General features: G+C 35.7%; 1 protein-coding gene and 1 long non-coding RNA gene across 16 annotated transcripts in view; one reads left to right on the plus strand and one right to left on the minus strand.

Annotated features, from left to right (window-relative positions):
- trol (terribly reduced optic lobes) overlaps window positions 1–14,418 on the plus strand; it is a 230,614-nt gene that overhangs the window by 59,769 nt on the left and 156,427 nt on the right. The window lies entirely within an intron of this gene.
- Window positions 1,084–1,723, minus strand: LOC142229092 (uncharacterized). The gene is made up of 2 exons (XR_012720331.1): window positions 1,576–1,723; window positions 1,084–1,497 (listed from the first exon to the last, which is right to left on the minus strand). It is a non-coding gene; the product is annotated as an uncharacterized LOC142229092 (long non-coding RNA).

Raw genomic sequence — 14,418 nt, forward strand, 5'->3', positions numbered from 1 at the left:
GTGGAGTTTGTCATGGGAAATTATAGGAATTCTAAGAGATGTTATATATGAAGGCTATAAAGTTCTTGTAATAGATGCTTGAGAGATGTTTACTTATTGTTTTTAAGAGATGATTCAACTATAGATATATTTTCAACTTTAGATATTTTGCAACTGAATCGATTTTTTTGTATGTTACTCAGCATTTGCTGAATTCAAAAACTATAACATATTTATTATCAAAACTATGTTAAAACATTAATCATTGTTGATTGTTAGACAAACAACAGGAAATATGCAGTCCTTTGTGATCTTGAAAAACCCTTCAGTGAGTATTCTCTGAAAACACGTTTTCATATGAATGGTTCCACTGTAATATTTTTTTCTACTGCTGTATATCTATCTAAATCTCTATCTTATGGATTTCGCATCTAATAAGTGAGTGTGCAAATAACTAGGTATTTACAAATTATTTTGCACTTGCTCCGCTGAACTAAATAGTTTTCGAGCGTGCAAATTTTGATTTAAGTAAATATGCTTTACTGTCTGTCTGTCCAGCATTGGTTGCAGTAGCATAGCACTTCCATTATGATTTTTTTTAGTAATTGTGCATAGTTGTTGTAGATGCTGCAATTACGCCTACACTTGATCTACAAACATATATAGTTTTTGTGTTGTTCTTTTGCATTTGCTCGGAGAATTGCATCCATCCGATGCTTCATCCATTTTTTAAAAGAAAAAAAAAATACAAGATAAAAACATTTTTCTACAAATATATGCCAAATGATTAAGTTAAAGGCATACAACTTGACTGAGTGGCATATCTTATAGTCGCAATGGCATTTTTAGTATGGTGGGGTTGGAGGGTAAATATGCAAAGTCTTATCTTGAATTTAAACCTATATTTCTTTGGTTATAAAATATGATGATTATTGCCTGTCTCCACATTGTCTACATTTAAATTTATCAATGAATAGCTATCATGAGAGTTAGTATACAGACGGTGGCATGGACAACATGCAAAGATATTTGATGATGGAATATCCTAGAAATCTTAAATAATTTTTAGCCTACAATCATTTTGTATAGTACAAAGAGAAATACTTTAGATATGCAAGCTCTCGATGCCAAGCGAAAAAATTATATGTTCGATTTATTTGTTCAATATAAAAAACAATGAATATAATGTTCACAAATGTAGATGTGTATTTAAATTTTCCCAACCGTAATACACAAATGTTTAAATTGATTATAGGATATTTCACATCAATTTAAAACGGGGGCCTCTTGTCATGAAGCTCACCAATCCGTAGAAATGGAATTGGTTTCCACTTATACCATATTGATCCTTTGCGATTCCTCATAGCTGTTTCTCTCCTCTTCATCATCTATCATCCTCCGTCAGGGTTGATCCCATTATATTTGCGTTTCCAAACGAGTTTGCTAGGTCTTCCTTCCAGAAACCTTGATGACGGCAAGTATATTCTTTAGATAACAGACCAATACATCAGTACTATTCTGAAAGCAAAAGGATAATGTCGGACACTGGCACAAAGAATGGTTGGAGTCTTCATTACTCATTAAGTCAATCCTTACCATATGTTTTCCTGCTATAATGATACATATTAATAGTCTCAAATCCTCTCCAGGTGTCGCCATTAGAAATCATAGTTCTTACTATTTTTGTCGTCCCATATCAATTTGGTTTTATCGCAGACCGCAGAGGAAGCCCAACGTCCTTTCAATAAATCATGGTTCTATTAGATGAAAGTATAAAATAGTTCAATCAAACTTAAAATTGCAAGTACAAATCTTGGCAAAAATCAAGAATTTAAAACTCTATTTTCTTTAGATTTTTTTTTGTATATCCATATATAGAAAAGCAAATCAGTAATAGAATAAGTTAACGTATGAAAATGATTGGGCGCCAACTACATACAATTGACAATTGTGATCGGGCGCCAAACCTAATATGTATGGGAGAAAGGACACCAAATATTAGATGACTTATTATTATATTATATACAATCAAGCTAAACTTACATTATAGAGCCCCTTTGATAATTCCACTTATTTACTGACCTACTTAAATTAACACTCTCTATGTCTTTTTTACTTTAGCCATATTCCTTATTCATTTAAAATTGCTATACAATATAGTACAGTCTCCCTTTACCCATCATCTTTGCAATACTAATAAATATCAATAATTTTATAATTTAAGTTAATTTACCATAACTAAATACATACAAACAATATAATTAAACAATTCATAGACAGCACTTAGCAGGCAATTAAGTTCTAAAAACCACCACCAAACGACAAAATCTAATGTGAAATTACACCGTCAACCATAGCAGGTGGAGAAGTTCGCCCAACGCCCACAGCCCACAAAGTCTAGAGACGATGAGAGAAGACCACCTTCGAAAAACCTAAACCCCTCATAATAGTCGAAGACGGAATACAAATTGGGAACATAATCAAAAAATCAGCGTCATAAACAAGACAACAATGAGTGTAGTGGAGGAAATAACCAGAAAACCAGCAAATAATAGAGATAAATGGAAAGGTGACACTACGGGAACAAGGCGACAATGGCAGATGATGACACTTACATTATTTGAACTTAAAGACCTGACCTGTTCGTCAGGGTGTTGGTGTTCGGGGGTGCAAGTGTTTACCGGCATTGTTCTGGGGATTTTTTACTACTCGTACACGAGGCTAATGATGTGACAAAGTTCAGGTATTAGCAACGTGACATTATGTCGTCCATGTTATTTTTTTGTGTGTTGGGAGCAATATTATTAGCAAAGATCATGGGCAATTCATTGCTAGGACCAGGATGATGGCTGTAGGAGTAAAGAATTAAAACTTAAGTAATAGCAAATTATGCACTCCTTTTTTATGAGCTTCCCTCGTGTCCTTTATGGTCTTTTTCTGTCTCTCTTTCTCTTGGCCGCACTAAGAAAATTTCAAGACCATTATAGAGGAAATAAGCTATTTAAGTCGAATGTTATGATGACTCCAAGGCATTTGAGGCCATAGACAGTTTCCTTATTTCCTGTAGCCAAGTGGAAGGATGTGTTGCTGGTTTTAAGTGCACGTTACGATGCTAAAATTTATAAAATAAGCTCTATTTAGTGCAAATATAACTTTTTTTTTCGCCCGCAATATTTTACACAAAATTGTTGGCGAAATATATATACTCCAACAGACCTACTCCCAAGGCAAACTAGAATAAAATGTTAAAATGTTGTTAGCTAAAATATAGACACCAAGAAGTACGTGTTGCTGTCAGAGACAATCAAAATCATGAAGAGAATCGAAAGACAGACTAACCTAGGCGAACGAACGACCTCTTTAACATAGGCGGCAATCCTAATAACACAAATGCTAGAGAGGTTACAGTGTTTTGAAGGGATTGTGTGATTATCTGGGAATTTTGTAAATATGAAATGGTTCAAATATATTACAATCTATATTCGCTCCAATTAATGTTTGGATCAATTTTTGTGTGGTTCCAAAAAGAGTAATCATTGTATTCAAAAACTCAATCAGAGATCAGTTTTTATGACGGCTTTATTAAATTTTCGTCAAATTTTGTATGATTGCTACATGATTGATGTAGGCATCATATGTCCAATTTTAAGCGGATCGAATGATTATACGATTACCGTTGAAAAAGTTATATATGGTGAGCTATAACCACATTAGGTTCGAAGTGTTGCAAGCTCACTTAATTTTGAAGAATTTTTCTAATTTTTACTAATTCTATTCGATTTTTACTAAATACGAAATCGAATAAACTAACTATAAGGACAAAACGACTTTATTGCAAAGTTTATCGAGTTTTGGACAAGGAAAAAATGTTATAGCACAATTCGCATTCGTATTTTAAGGGCATGAAATCGTTGACCCCACGACAATATTTTTTTCAGTGCAGCTGGCACACCACAAGAAACATTTTTTTATGTAAAGCTTTAAAATGGCATCTCGTTTCGTTCGGATTTCGACAGACTGGCGGACACAACTAGATATACCCAGAGTTTCACCAACGCAATGAAAACGTTAGTAGATTTCCCATTATACGCGACACACCATTTGAATTTATTTATGAACAGAAGATATCCTAGCGTAAACAAAGAATCTGATTGCACTCATTGATAAAAGAGAAGTTCACCATCTGTGGTATCACCATGGATAAAATTGTTCATTACATGGTATAACCTAAGTAGAAAGTGGTATAGTTATATTTTTTGAAATTGCGGGAAAGTTAAACTCTTAACCTCTTTAGTATCTGGGAAATATTTTTTTTTTCACCAAAAAGTCAATTAATTCAAGTTCTTAATAATTGCGCAGAGGATCTTACACAATTTTTCTTTTTGTCTTGCTCTTACGTTTCCGATGGGTGAATTCGGTACCATTCACTAATGACTGATAAATTTGTATGAAACTCTACATCAATCTAGAGAGAATGATATAGAGTTCCTACAAGAGAAACTCCCCTCTATATTAGGTGAATAAATGGATCATCTCTCCCACACTTAAGAAAATCTTGTGAAGCAATGTTATTCTCTACTCCTTTGCAATTGATATTAACACACAAACATGCTATTAATTATTTAGATCGAATGATCGAATCTTCAATCTTAAACCACTGTTTAATTTCATTCTCACCTACACTTAACACCCCTATCTCCCACACTCAAACTTTACAGTTGTAATGCAGCTACTGCATAATACTCCTTACACATGTTAATAACAGCAGCAACATTGTTCTGCTGGTGGCGCTGTCGTCATTTTCCGCTTGTTTTTTTTTCTCCTTATAAAATGTAAGCGATATAATGGTCGTTTGTTTTATGAGAAATTGCAGAAACGTGCCTCGAATGCAAAATTGCAGTTTTAAGGCAGGCATTGAGACGCACAGATGAAGATACAAACTGTGATTGTCTTGGCTGGTTAAAGTGATACATGTCTCGTTCTCCTTTTTTGCCACCCCCCCCCACCCCCCTCCAACTCCAGCAGCCAGACATACTAACCACCTTAGTCCTCTATTTTATAGACTCTCCAGTTTTCATATGCCACACACCGCGAGCCTTTGACACTTAGAGATACTCGTTGAAAGACATAAACAACAATCTGCCACAAAACATGATGACTTACTTCATCTTAGAGGGTCGTGGGATGGAAGAGCAGATGAACGAAACGTAAGAGAATCTATAAGGCAGGGGGAATCCCCTAATAAAGCAAAAGGGCTTTAGACAAATAACCCAATGTATTAACATGGTTTGTTGTGTTTTTGTTGTTTTTTTTTTTTGTTTAAATACTTGGCAAATACTTCTGTGGGTGGTGATGACTTTGTATGAGGACGGCTCCAGTTTGTTGATATTCATACCGCAAAATGTGCCACAAATTATAAACACTTTGTACCACATGAATATCAACAACTTAAGCAAGAAGGATGCATTTGGAAGGAGAAAAAAAATTGGTAGTCTGATGAGTCGTGAAAAATGAAAGCAACATATTTAACAACAATAATAATATATGGACTAAATTCCTACTATCAATCCATCATTATCATCATCTTAATCTCCATCATCGTTTCCAGTGACAGCTACATCAATTGTATTTCGTGTTTTTGGGTTGGTTTATTCGAAGGTGTTAACAACAAATGTAAATCCCATTTCATTCATGCAACCAGTCATCATTCATTTATGCCGGTCTTCTGAGTGATTCTACCGCCACCGACTTTACTCAATAGTTTGACGATAGTCATTCATGTCTGCTTGTCTTTGGAATTCCGTTGCATGACTCCATCTAAAGATTTTCATTGGATCCACTATGTATGTTTGCTCTTATGCCTTCAAGAAACAAGTTTCGTATTAGCCTTGGAAGCAGTTGATCTTTTAGATACTTATGATTGTTGTCAATGTCAAATAAATGCTCGGGAAGTTGTCATAATTATGAAATAGTCATCAGTAGCTCCACTAATCATTACTTCAATAAAAAGATTAATGAGAAGGGATTCAAGTTTAAATGTCAAGAGATTTATCAATCATCAAATCTGTTTGTTAAAATGATATCAATTGGTTGGATTTGCAATGTAATTTAGAATCTGTGAGTCTTTTATTTTGATATATCTATAGGTTAAAATAGGTAAGAATATATTGTACACTGTAAATATTATCACAGATTATAACAACCATTGCAAGAAATTACTCGGTCTGGCAGCATACCGCAAAGTAAAATCTATTGGAAAAACTCAACCCATATCATTAAACCAATCAAGAACCTCTTGAGCTATCAAAATTCTTGATATGCGAACATACCCAAGATCTCAAGAGCTTCCGTTCAGGAAGTACGCAAGAATTGGGAATGGCTCAATACAATTTTATAGCAGTATAGATATTATTTCGAAGCTAAAGACTATATTATATTAGAATCCACTCAATCCCCTCCATGGTTTATTAAGGGATCAGCACCAGGGCAAGCGGAATTTGAAACCTTGAAGTCCTCGGAACATGATGGAATTAATACAACCAGTCTCTGATTGAGTTATCCCTTGGCTGTTGTATATTCCAATGGTCCAAAGAATTGGATACTAAATTCTTCGTCAAACCTCTTTAAGTCTCTGGAGAACCTGATTGGTAGCTTAAAACTGGAATTGTTCCAGGGCTGTTGTTTTAATAACAACATTCAAATTTCAAGGTCTTATTTACTAAAATTCTCTTGAATGGACTCGTTGGCGATTAAATCTTCACGTTATACCGATTAAGACATTGTCTACATTAAAGGATGATTATGACATATAATGTGTTATCCTAAATAGAGAGCCGCCTCTTCTCTTCATGAATTTGGAAACATTTTCAAAACGTCCTTTAAATGGTTTCTCATATAGTGTAGAACTCCAGTTCTGATACAGCTTTAAGAAGAAGTTCTTTTATCATTTATCATTGCTCTGCCTTGCATACATAGGGTCGTGGGTTCAACCCCAGTTTCGATGGAAGACTAAAAAGCTTTTCAGCGGTGGATTATCCCCTCTCCGTAAAGCTGATGACATTTCAGAGTCTTTCAAAACTTCTCTAAGTCATTTCACCGCAATGTGAAACTCCATTCATTGCTCTGGGATAAGACAGAGCTCATTGATAAGAATGAGTTTCCGCAAATATGACAGCATAATAGCCTAGGTGTATCTGTCATTAAACGGACAACCGAAAAAAGAGGTTTGTAGGCGCTCTAGGCTATGCAGACATGCAAAGTTTTAGAATGGCGGCACATGTTCAGGAGGAGTTCTAACGCCTTTGTTGTTAAAGATGCATTACTTTGAAGTGTTTTTCTCCAGTCCTTCGAATGAATTAGAAGTAGAAAAGATAAAAATGACGAACGTAATGTAATGCTAAGTATCGCTATGGCCAGAAAAATTGAAGGCATATGCATTGCGGTTCATGCAAGTGCTAACTATTAATACTCAGATTTTCAATGGAGTCGAGAGCCATGAAATGCAAAACTTGGGACGAACTCAAATCATTATGAATACAATCCCAATTTCTACCAGATCCCAAAAAAGTGTTCAGTTGTTTATATCCTCTCAGTGAATATTATGGATTGGTGTATAAAATGAAGTTTATTGCCATTGAGTTTAACCTAGAATCGAGGAGCTCTCTTTGACGAGAGGGAAGTTCATTAAAAATCCCGGCAAAATTGCGGATATGAGCGGTGTCTTAACAAATGTTCGATTTTACAAAGTTGTTGCTGATCTGTCAATATTCAATTTGATGTCAATATGTCTCCCCTTTGCACTACACAAATATCTTGGTTCATTAATTAAGAGAAATTTTAGCATCCCAGAACTAGAATTCCTAAGACCATTTCCCATATCACACTTTCCTTTAGACATGAATAATTAACACCAAGCCCTTGCTAATAACCAGAAACCAAACAATCCACATCATTATACAAAGCAAACAATGATTTTCACAGAAAACAAAATACGATGGGAATTTCTACCGTTTGCCAGATGTCACATATGGACTACAGATTTTTCCTACAATCAGACAGGGAAACTCATTCTTCAATCCCATAAATATTCTCTCTCGCGATGAGTGTATCTTTAAGTTATGACGCCGACACTTAAAATGATTAACTATTAAAGTCCTATAATTTGTCACAATTCATAGACGATAGCGCACCGCATCCATAGAGATCGCTCATTATATTTGTATGTATGTATGTCTCTGAACATTAGTATTTGAATTCGAAACAATGTTGCATTCTCTGATAACCGACAAAAGCTTAGTAGTTGCAATGCTGCAGTATATGCTGCTCAACAGCATGGCAACTTATCTCTTGATAGTTCGTTTTTTGTTCACAATTAAACACCGAGCAACAATGAAAAGTGTGTCTTGTTTACGAGAAATTAGATTGCAGGGTCTAAAATAATTGGGTCAAACATTACAATTAGAACAAAAAAAGTGTCCAACACAAAAGTGTATACTAAGTTATCGATAAAAATCCATAATGGGAAAGACCTCTATCGTTCAGACAACCCCACTTCAAAACATATAGGGGAGGGTGTGGGAACAAAATCAATTGGGGTTTATGATGGGATTTTCTAACACTTCAAAATGTATGGCGAGGCCGATCACAACAGCACAGACGTAAGGTCTGGGGTCTAGTGCACTACTTTCCTAACCCAAAAAAAAGAAAAAACCTCAATTGTAGATAAGAATGAAAACAAAAATGCATTCCAGACCTTGTCGCTGATGTAATAACAATAATCATAGCTAAAACTGGCCAATAATATAAAGTGGCGGCACCACCAAGAAATCACGAGATTTTAAAGTGACATAACTGCCCCCGTTTTGCTTCCCTCTAGAAGGTGACATTATTCATTAATAATTTCCTGTTGAGTAATTTTTAGTGTTCAGTTTCTTGTAAATAAGTTTTTTTTCCAATTAGCCAAATATTTATTCAACTAGTGGAAATTACAATGACGGCAGACACTTATTCATTCACCGGTGATTATAGTAAATCAAATTTTAAACAAGAATAAAGGAAAACTAGCAAATAAAACCATCATCATTTGTTATAATGCAAAGAAATTATTTACAATAGAAATTCTTGAAAATATGAGGGTGTAAAATCATTGATGGCATGCTTTACAATTGGTAAATTCTTAGAAAATCAATATGACGATAGAGTTGGGAAGGGTATGAGGATTATTGGAAATATTAAAGTTTCTATAAGCTGCTTAGAAATTAATAAATTAGTTGGATAATATGTTTCATTTGATCGATATTTATTATTTAATTCCATAAGTAAAGTAAAAATGTATAGGAGCCACTCTGGTGCAATTGTTAACATAAAACTTTAACAGTAATGTAAATAACATTTTACTTGACAATTTTCACTTAGGGTTATATGGACGGCTGTTATTGTGAATGACTATAGAACAGCTGTGACCTGTTAGCAAAAGAAAAAACTGTGGTGTTTCATAATAATTTCCTACTATGTATTGTTTTATATAAACAAAAGGCTCATAAAAATGTTATCTGAATATATTGATAAATATGAGAAATAGTAATAAAAGTAAAAAGGAGAGCGAGAGAGAGGATCTGTGAGGGTCCCTAATTATGGTCAAGAAGATCGATTCATATGAGACTATTCCACATGTCAAATTTGTAATTCGAATGTCTGTATTGGAGATGGTAATATCAATTCTCAATCTACTCCCACGACCATCTGATAGTAACATTTTGTTTTTGTGGGGGGTATAATTTTATTTGTCACTTTTGTTTTCAACCTTTTCTCAAATATTTGCTTATTCATATTTTCCTCTATTCACCATATTGTCACAACAGGTCCTTAACCTTTTATTGTTCCAGGATATTTGAAACAAAAAAGTTTTCATTTTTGTCTTGTATTGTTTTTGTTTTTCAATTAACTCACATGCTAGTGGTTTAAACTAATTGAGGTTTGAATGGCATTATTTTTTCCACAACAACAACAACAGGTATTGTTTATACAAATGGCAACCAATTCCACTGGAGCTTTCATCCTCTGGTTTTATAGAAACGCTTTGGGTTTACCATGGTCTGAGGTCAGGGAAACTTTCACGAAAGATTTCCACGGAAATAGAATAGATAAATGTTTAATATGTTCAGTACTGGGTAGGTAACAAAATTATTCCAGGACAACTTGTCGTTTTGTTGAACACTAAATATGAGAAATGTGCAAGATATCGAACACGCAGTGGAGCGGATTACTAAGGCCTTCAACATCTCACTGAAAGCTGCATGCCCTAGAGGAAAGCCAAGGGGGAAACATCGACCACCATGGTGGTCTACGGAATTAAGTAATATGAGGAAATCCTGCAGGAAGCTCTTTAACAAGGCAAAGTCCACCAGAGCCCCTGAGGACTGGGACGCTTACAAGAAGAATCTGAGAGGATACAAGCGAGAACTGAGAAAGGCTCAGCATAACTCTTGGAATGCTTACTGCAGCAGTATTGAGAATACGTCCGAGGCTTCCAGACTACGGAAGGTTCTAGCATCCACCAACTCCGCTCCAGGTTTCATTAAAACATCGGAGGGCAATTGGACAACGTCCAGTAAGGAGACGCTGGAGGTACTATTGGACACACATTTTCCTGGAAATCAGACGGTTGAACCATGTACTGGCGGTGCCACAGTTGCTCAGCGGTCGTTTCCTGTCGAGGAAATTGTATCGGAAACTAGAATAAGATGGGCGCTAAATAGCTTTGGACCATTCAAATCCCCTGGACCTGATGGAATTACTCCGGCGGAGTTACAAGCTGTAACTGACAAAATTATCCCCTGGTTGTCGGTGATATATAAAGGATGTATCAACTTATCATATATCCCAGGAAAGTGGAGGGAAACAAAAGTCGTTTTCATACCTAAAGCGGGAAAAGCCTCTCACTCGAGGGCGAAGGATTTCCGACCAATCAGCTTATCCTCATTCCTACTTAAGACTCTGGAGAGGATGATAGATATTTATCTTAGAACTAGCATCGATTCAAGTTTGTTCTCGAAACGACAGCATGCATACTCGAAGGGCAGGTCTACTGAGACCGCACTACATGAACTAGTCAGCTTTATTGAAAGCTCACTATCTGTCAAAGAATACACAATCGTGGCGTTTCTAGACATCGAAGGGGCGTTCAATAATGTCCATCCGAGCTCGATATTAAATGGACTGACAACTCTGAATGTTGATCCATGTATACTCAGGCTGTTAGACGAACTGCTAATGAAGAGACGTATTTCAGCCACACTAGGACAAGCAAACATACAAAGGTATGTGAACAGAGGCACTCCCCAAGGAGGAGTCCTATCACCTCTTCTTTGGAATGTTGCTATAAATAGCCTTCTGGTTACTCTAGAAAAAGAAAGGATAAAAGTGGTGGCATACGCAGATGATGTGGCTCTGGCAGTCAGGGGAAAATTCCCATCCACAATCAGAGATATTATTCAGAGGGCCCTCCGGATGACTGAGAAATGGGCGAAAGACAATGGTCTTGGGGTAAATCCTGCAAAGACAGAATTAGTCATGTACTGCAACGATCGCAAAACTCCCACGGTTAGGCCTATTTCCTTAGGGGGTATTGAAATTCCCTTTGGTGAATGTGCAAAATACCTTGGCGTTATTTTGGACAGGAAGCTGAACTTTAAGCTTAATATTGAAGAAAGGGCGAGAAAGGCAACTGTAGCTTTGTACTCGTGCAAAAAGGCAATAGGAAAAAAGTGGGGACTGAAACCAAAAATTGTGCATTGGCTATACACGGCAGTGGTTAGACCTATAATGCTATATGGTGTTGTAGTCTGGTGGCCGGCACTTCAGAAACCGACTTGTTTAGAAAAAGTTCAGCGTATGGCGTGTTTGTGTATTTCAGGCGCATTCAGCAAGACAGGAACAAATTCCCTTAATGTCGTGCTGCATCTATTGCCTTTAGACATTTTGGCCAAACAGTCAGCTGCAACAACGGCTGTGCGGTTGCGCGAACTATCGCTGTGGTCGGAAAAAGGTTACGGTCACAGTTCTGTCCTCAAAACAATGCCAGATGTGCCTAACGTAGTGGATTACACTTTGGCGAGTCCACTTTTCGACAAAAAGTTTGAGACTCTAATCCCCAACAGTGAGGCGTGGTGCACACAGACCCCGGGGAATAAAGAATATATAGATTTCTACACTGATGGCTCCAAATTGGATGGACAAGTGGGGTTCGGAGTATATTCTAATGATCTGGAACTTCGAATAGCGAAAAGATTACCTAATCACTGTAGTGTTTTTCAGGCTGAAATATTAGCAATAAGAGAGGTGGCGAATTGGCTGAGAAGTAATGTTCCAAAAAATGTGGGCATTAATATATACTCAGACAGTCAACCTGCAATAAAATCCTTGGACTCTGTGTTCCTCAACTCGAAAACGGCCATCGACTGCCGCAAATCTCTCAATGAGATGGCTGAGCAGTACAATATTCACCTAATATGGGTGCCTGGCCATAGGAACATACCGGGGAACTGCGAAGCGGATGAGTTGGCAAGGCTAGGGACTACCTTACATATTCCAGGGGAACTAGAATTTGTTGGTATGCCCCTAGCTACCTGCAAGCTCATGCTGCGTGAGAAGGCTGTTATGATGGCAAATGTTCGATGGGAGAATTGCAAGGGTTGTAACGACACCAAGCAAATATGGCCCCATTTCAACTTAAACCGCACACTAGATATGCTAATGTTCTCGAGACGTCAGATATCACTCCTGATATCTGCTATAACGGGTCGCTGCCTGATAGGCGATTTTGCAAAAACTATTGGCGCGAAGTATAATGACTATTGTATGAGCTGTCATGATGCGGAGGAAAAAGAATCAATTAAACACCTCTTGTGTGAGTGTCCTGCATTTTGTGTAAAGCGCAAGCAACTTTTAGGAGCATATAGCTTCAGATTACTGGCGGATCTGGAAAACGTTAACTTAAGCAGTCTGCTACTGTTTTTGGAACAATCTGGTTGGTTGAACAAAGAAAAATAATCAAGAAGGTTCAGCGGTTAAAACTAGAAGTGCCCATATGTAATAGGTACTTTTAGTTAATGTGGTATCACAATGGACTGAATAGTCTAAGTGAGCCTGAATCTTAATCGGGCTGCCACTTTAACCTAACCTAACCTAACCTAACACTAAAAAGACTTTATATGAAAAATTGGAAATCATAAATATAAGATTTCAAATTAGAATACAAAATTATTTTTTTCTTTAATATCTTAAAAATACTTTATAGTCTAAATGCTTGATTTTTACTTCAATGATGCTTATTTATGTTATTTGAATTATTTTTCCCACTACTTCTTATCTTATATTCCATAGAATTTTAACCCCATGGCATATTACACACCCATCCATGAAATCTTGTCGGTGTGAGACATGATTTTCTCCAAATTTTCAAGAACCACAAATATTTGTTTTAATTTTTTTTACTTTAGTATTTATTTGCTCAACACAACTCTAGAAAAGAAACAAAAAAACTGATGCATGATATGACATTCAATTATCATCAACCCAGATAACTTTGATAATACCGACTGAAAGATTTATTTTAGAGGTTTAAGAAAACCTTGGTAACAATAAAGAAAAAAAAAACTAATTTTTCAATATTAAAATTAACGATACATACAAAAATAAGAAAGTTTATTTGGTTTCAAAAATGTTGACCTTCCTCTAAGGATTTGAGTACACTGAAAAAACAGTGAACCCACCAGGAAAGAAAGTTTTAGTTAGTTTTAGAAAAAATATATTAATTTTCGAAAATTTTAACTAAACTGTAATAGAAACGCGGATGTCACGCCGATTTCTTAAAACTAAGAAAATAATTTCCGATAAATTCGAGGAAATTTAATTCATTTCTTTTTCACTTGTTAAAGAAAATTTCGAAGTTTGAAGGAAAAAATTGGAGTTAAAAATTACAAAAATGTCTAGTACCATACGAAGTCCATGATGGGCTAATTACTGGTAAATTGTACACATTTTAAGAAATTCTGAACTATTTGGTGGGAGACCCGAATTTAGTTAATCTTTATACTTCATTTGTGTATAATTTATTCCTCTATTTTAGATTTATTAACTAACGTACGCAAAAAATTATGACCGTCAAGGAAACTTTATTAAAACGTAATAATTCCGTGAAATAAAATAGAATAAAATCAGCTTTAGTGAAATATAGGGTTCACTTTTTTTTGTGAGTGTACTGATTCCGAGCTGAAGATGTACTTTCCTTAAAATAAGGAAACTTTTTAGGGACATATCTAGCTTTAGTTCTACACCGAAAAAATATCTACGTGGTATTAAAGATTACGCAACCTAAATTATTTACAAAATATTAAGGGAAAATTTCTTTAAAAAAATGTAATTCTAATTAAAATAAAG

This window comes from Haematobia irritans, chromosome 3 (assembly GCF_050003625.1).
Source record: "Haematobia irritans isolate KBUSLIRL chromosome 3, ASM5000362v1, whole genome shotgun sequence".
NCBI lineage: Eukaryota > Metazoa > Arthropoda > Insecta > Diptera > Muscidae > Haematobia > Haematobia irritans.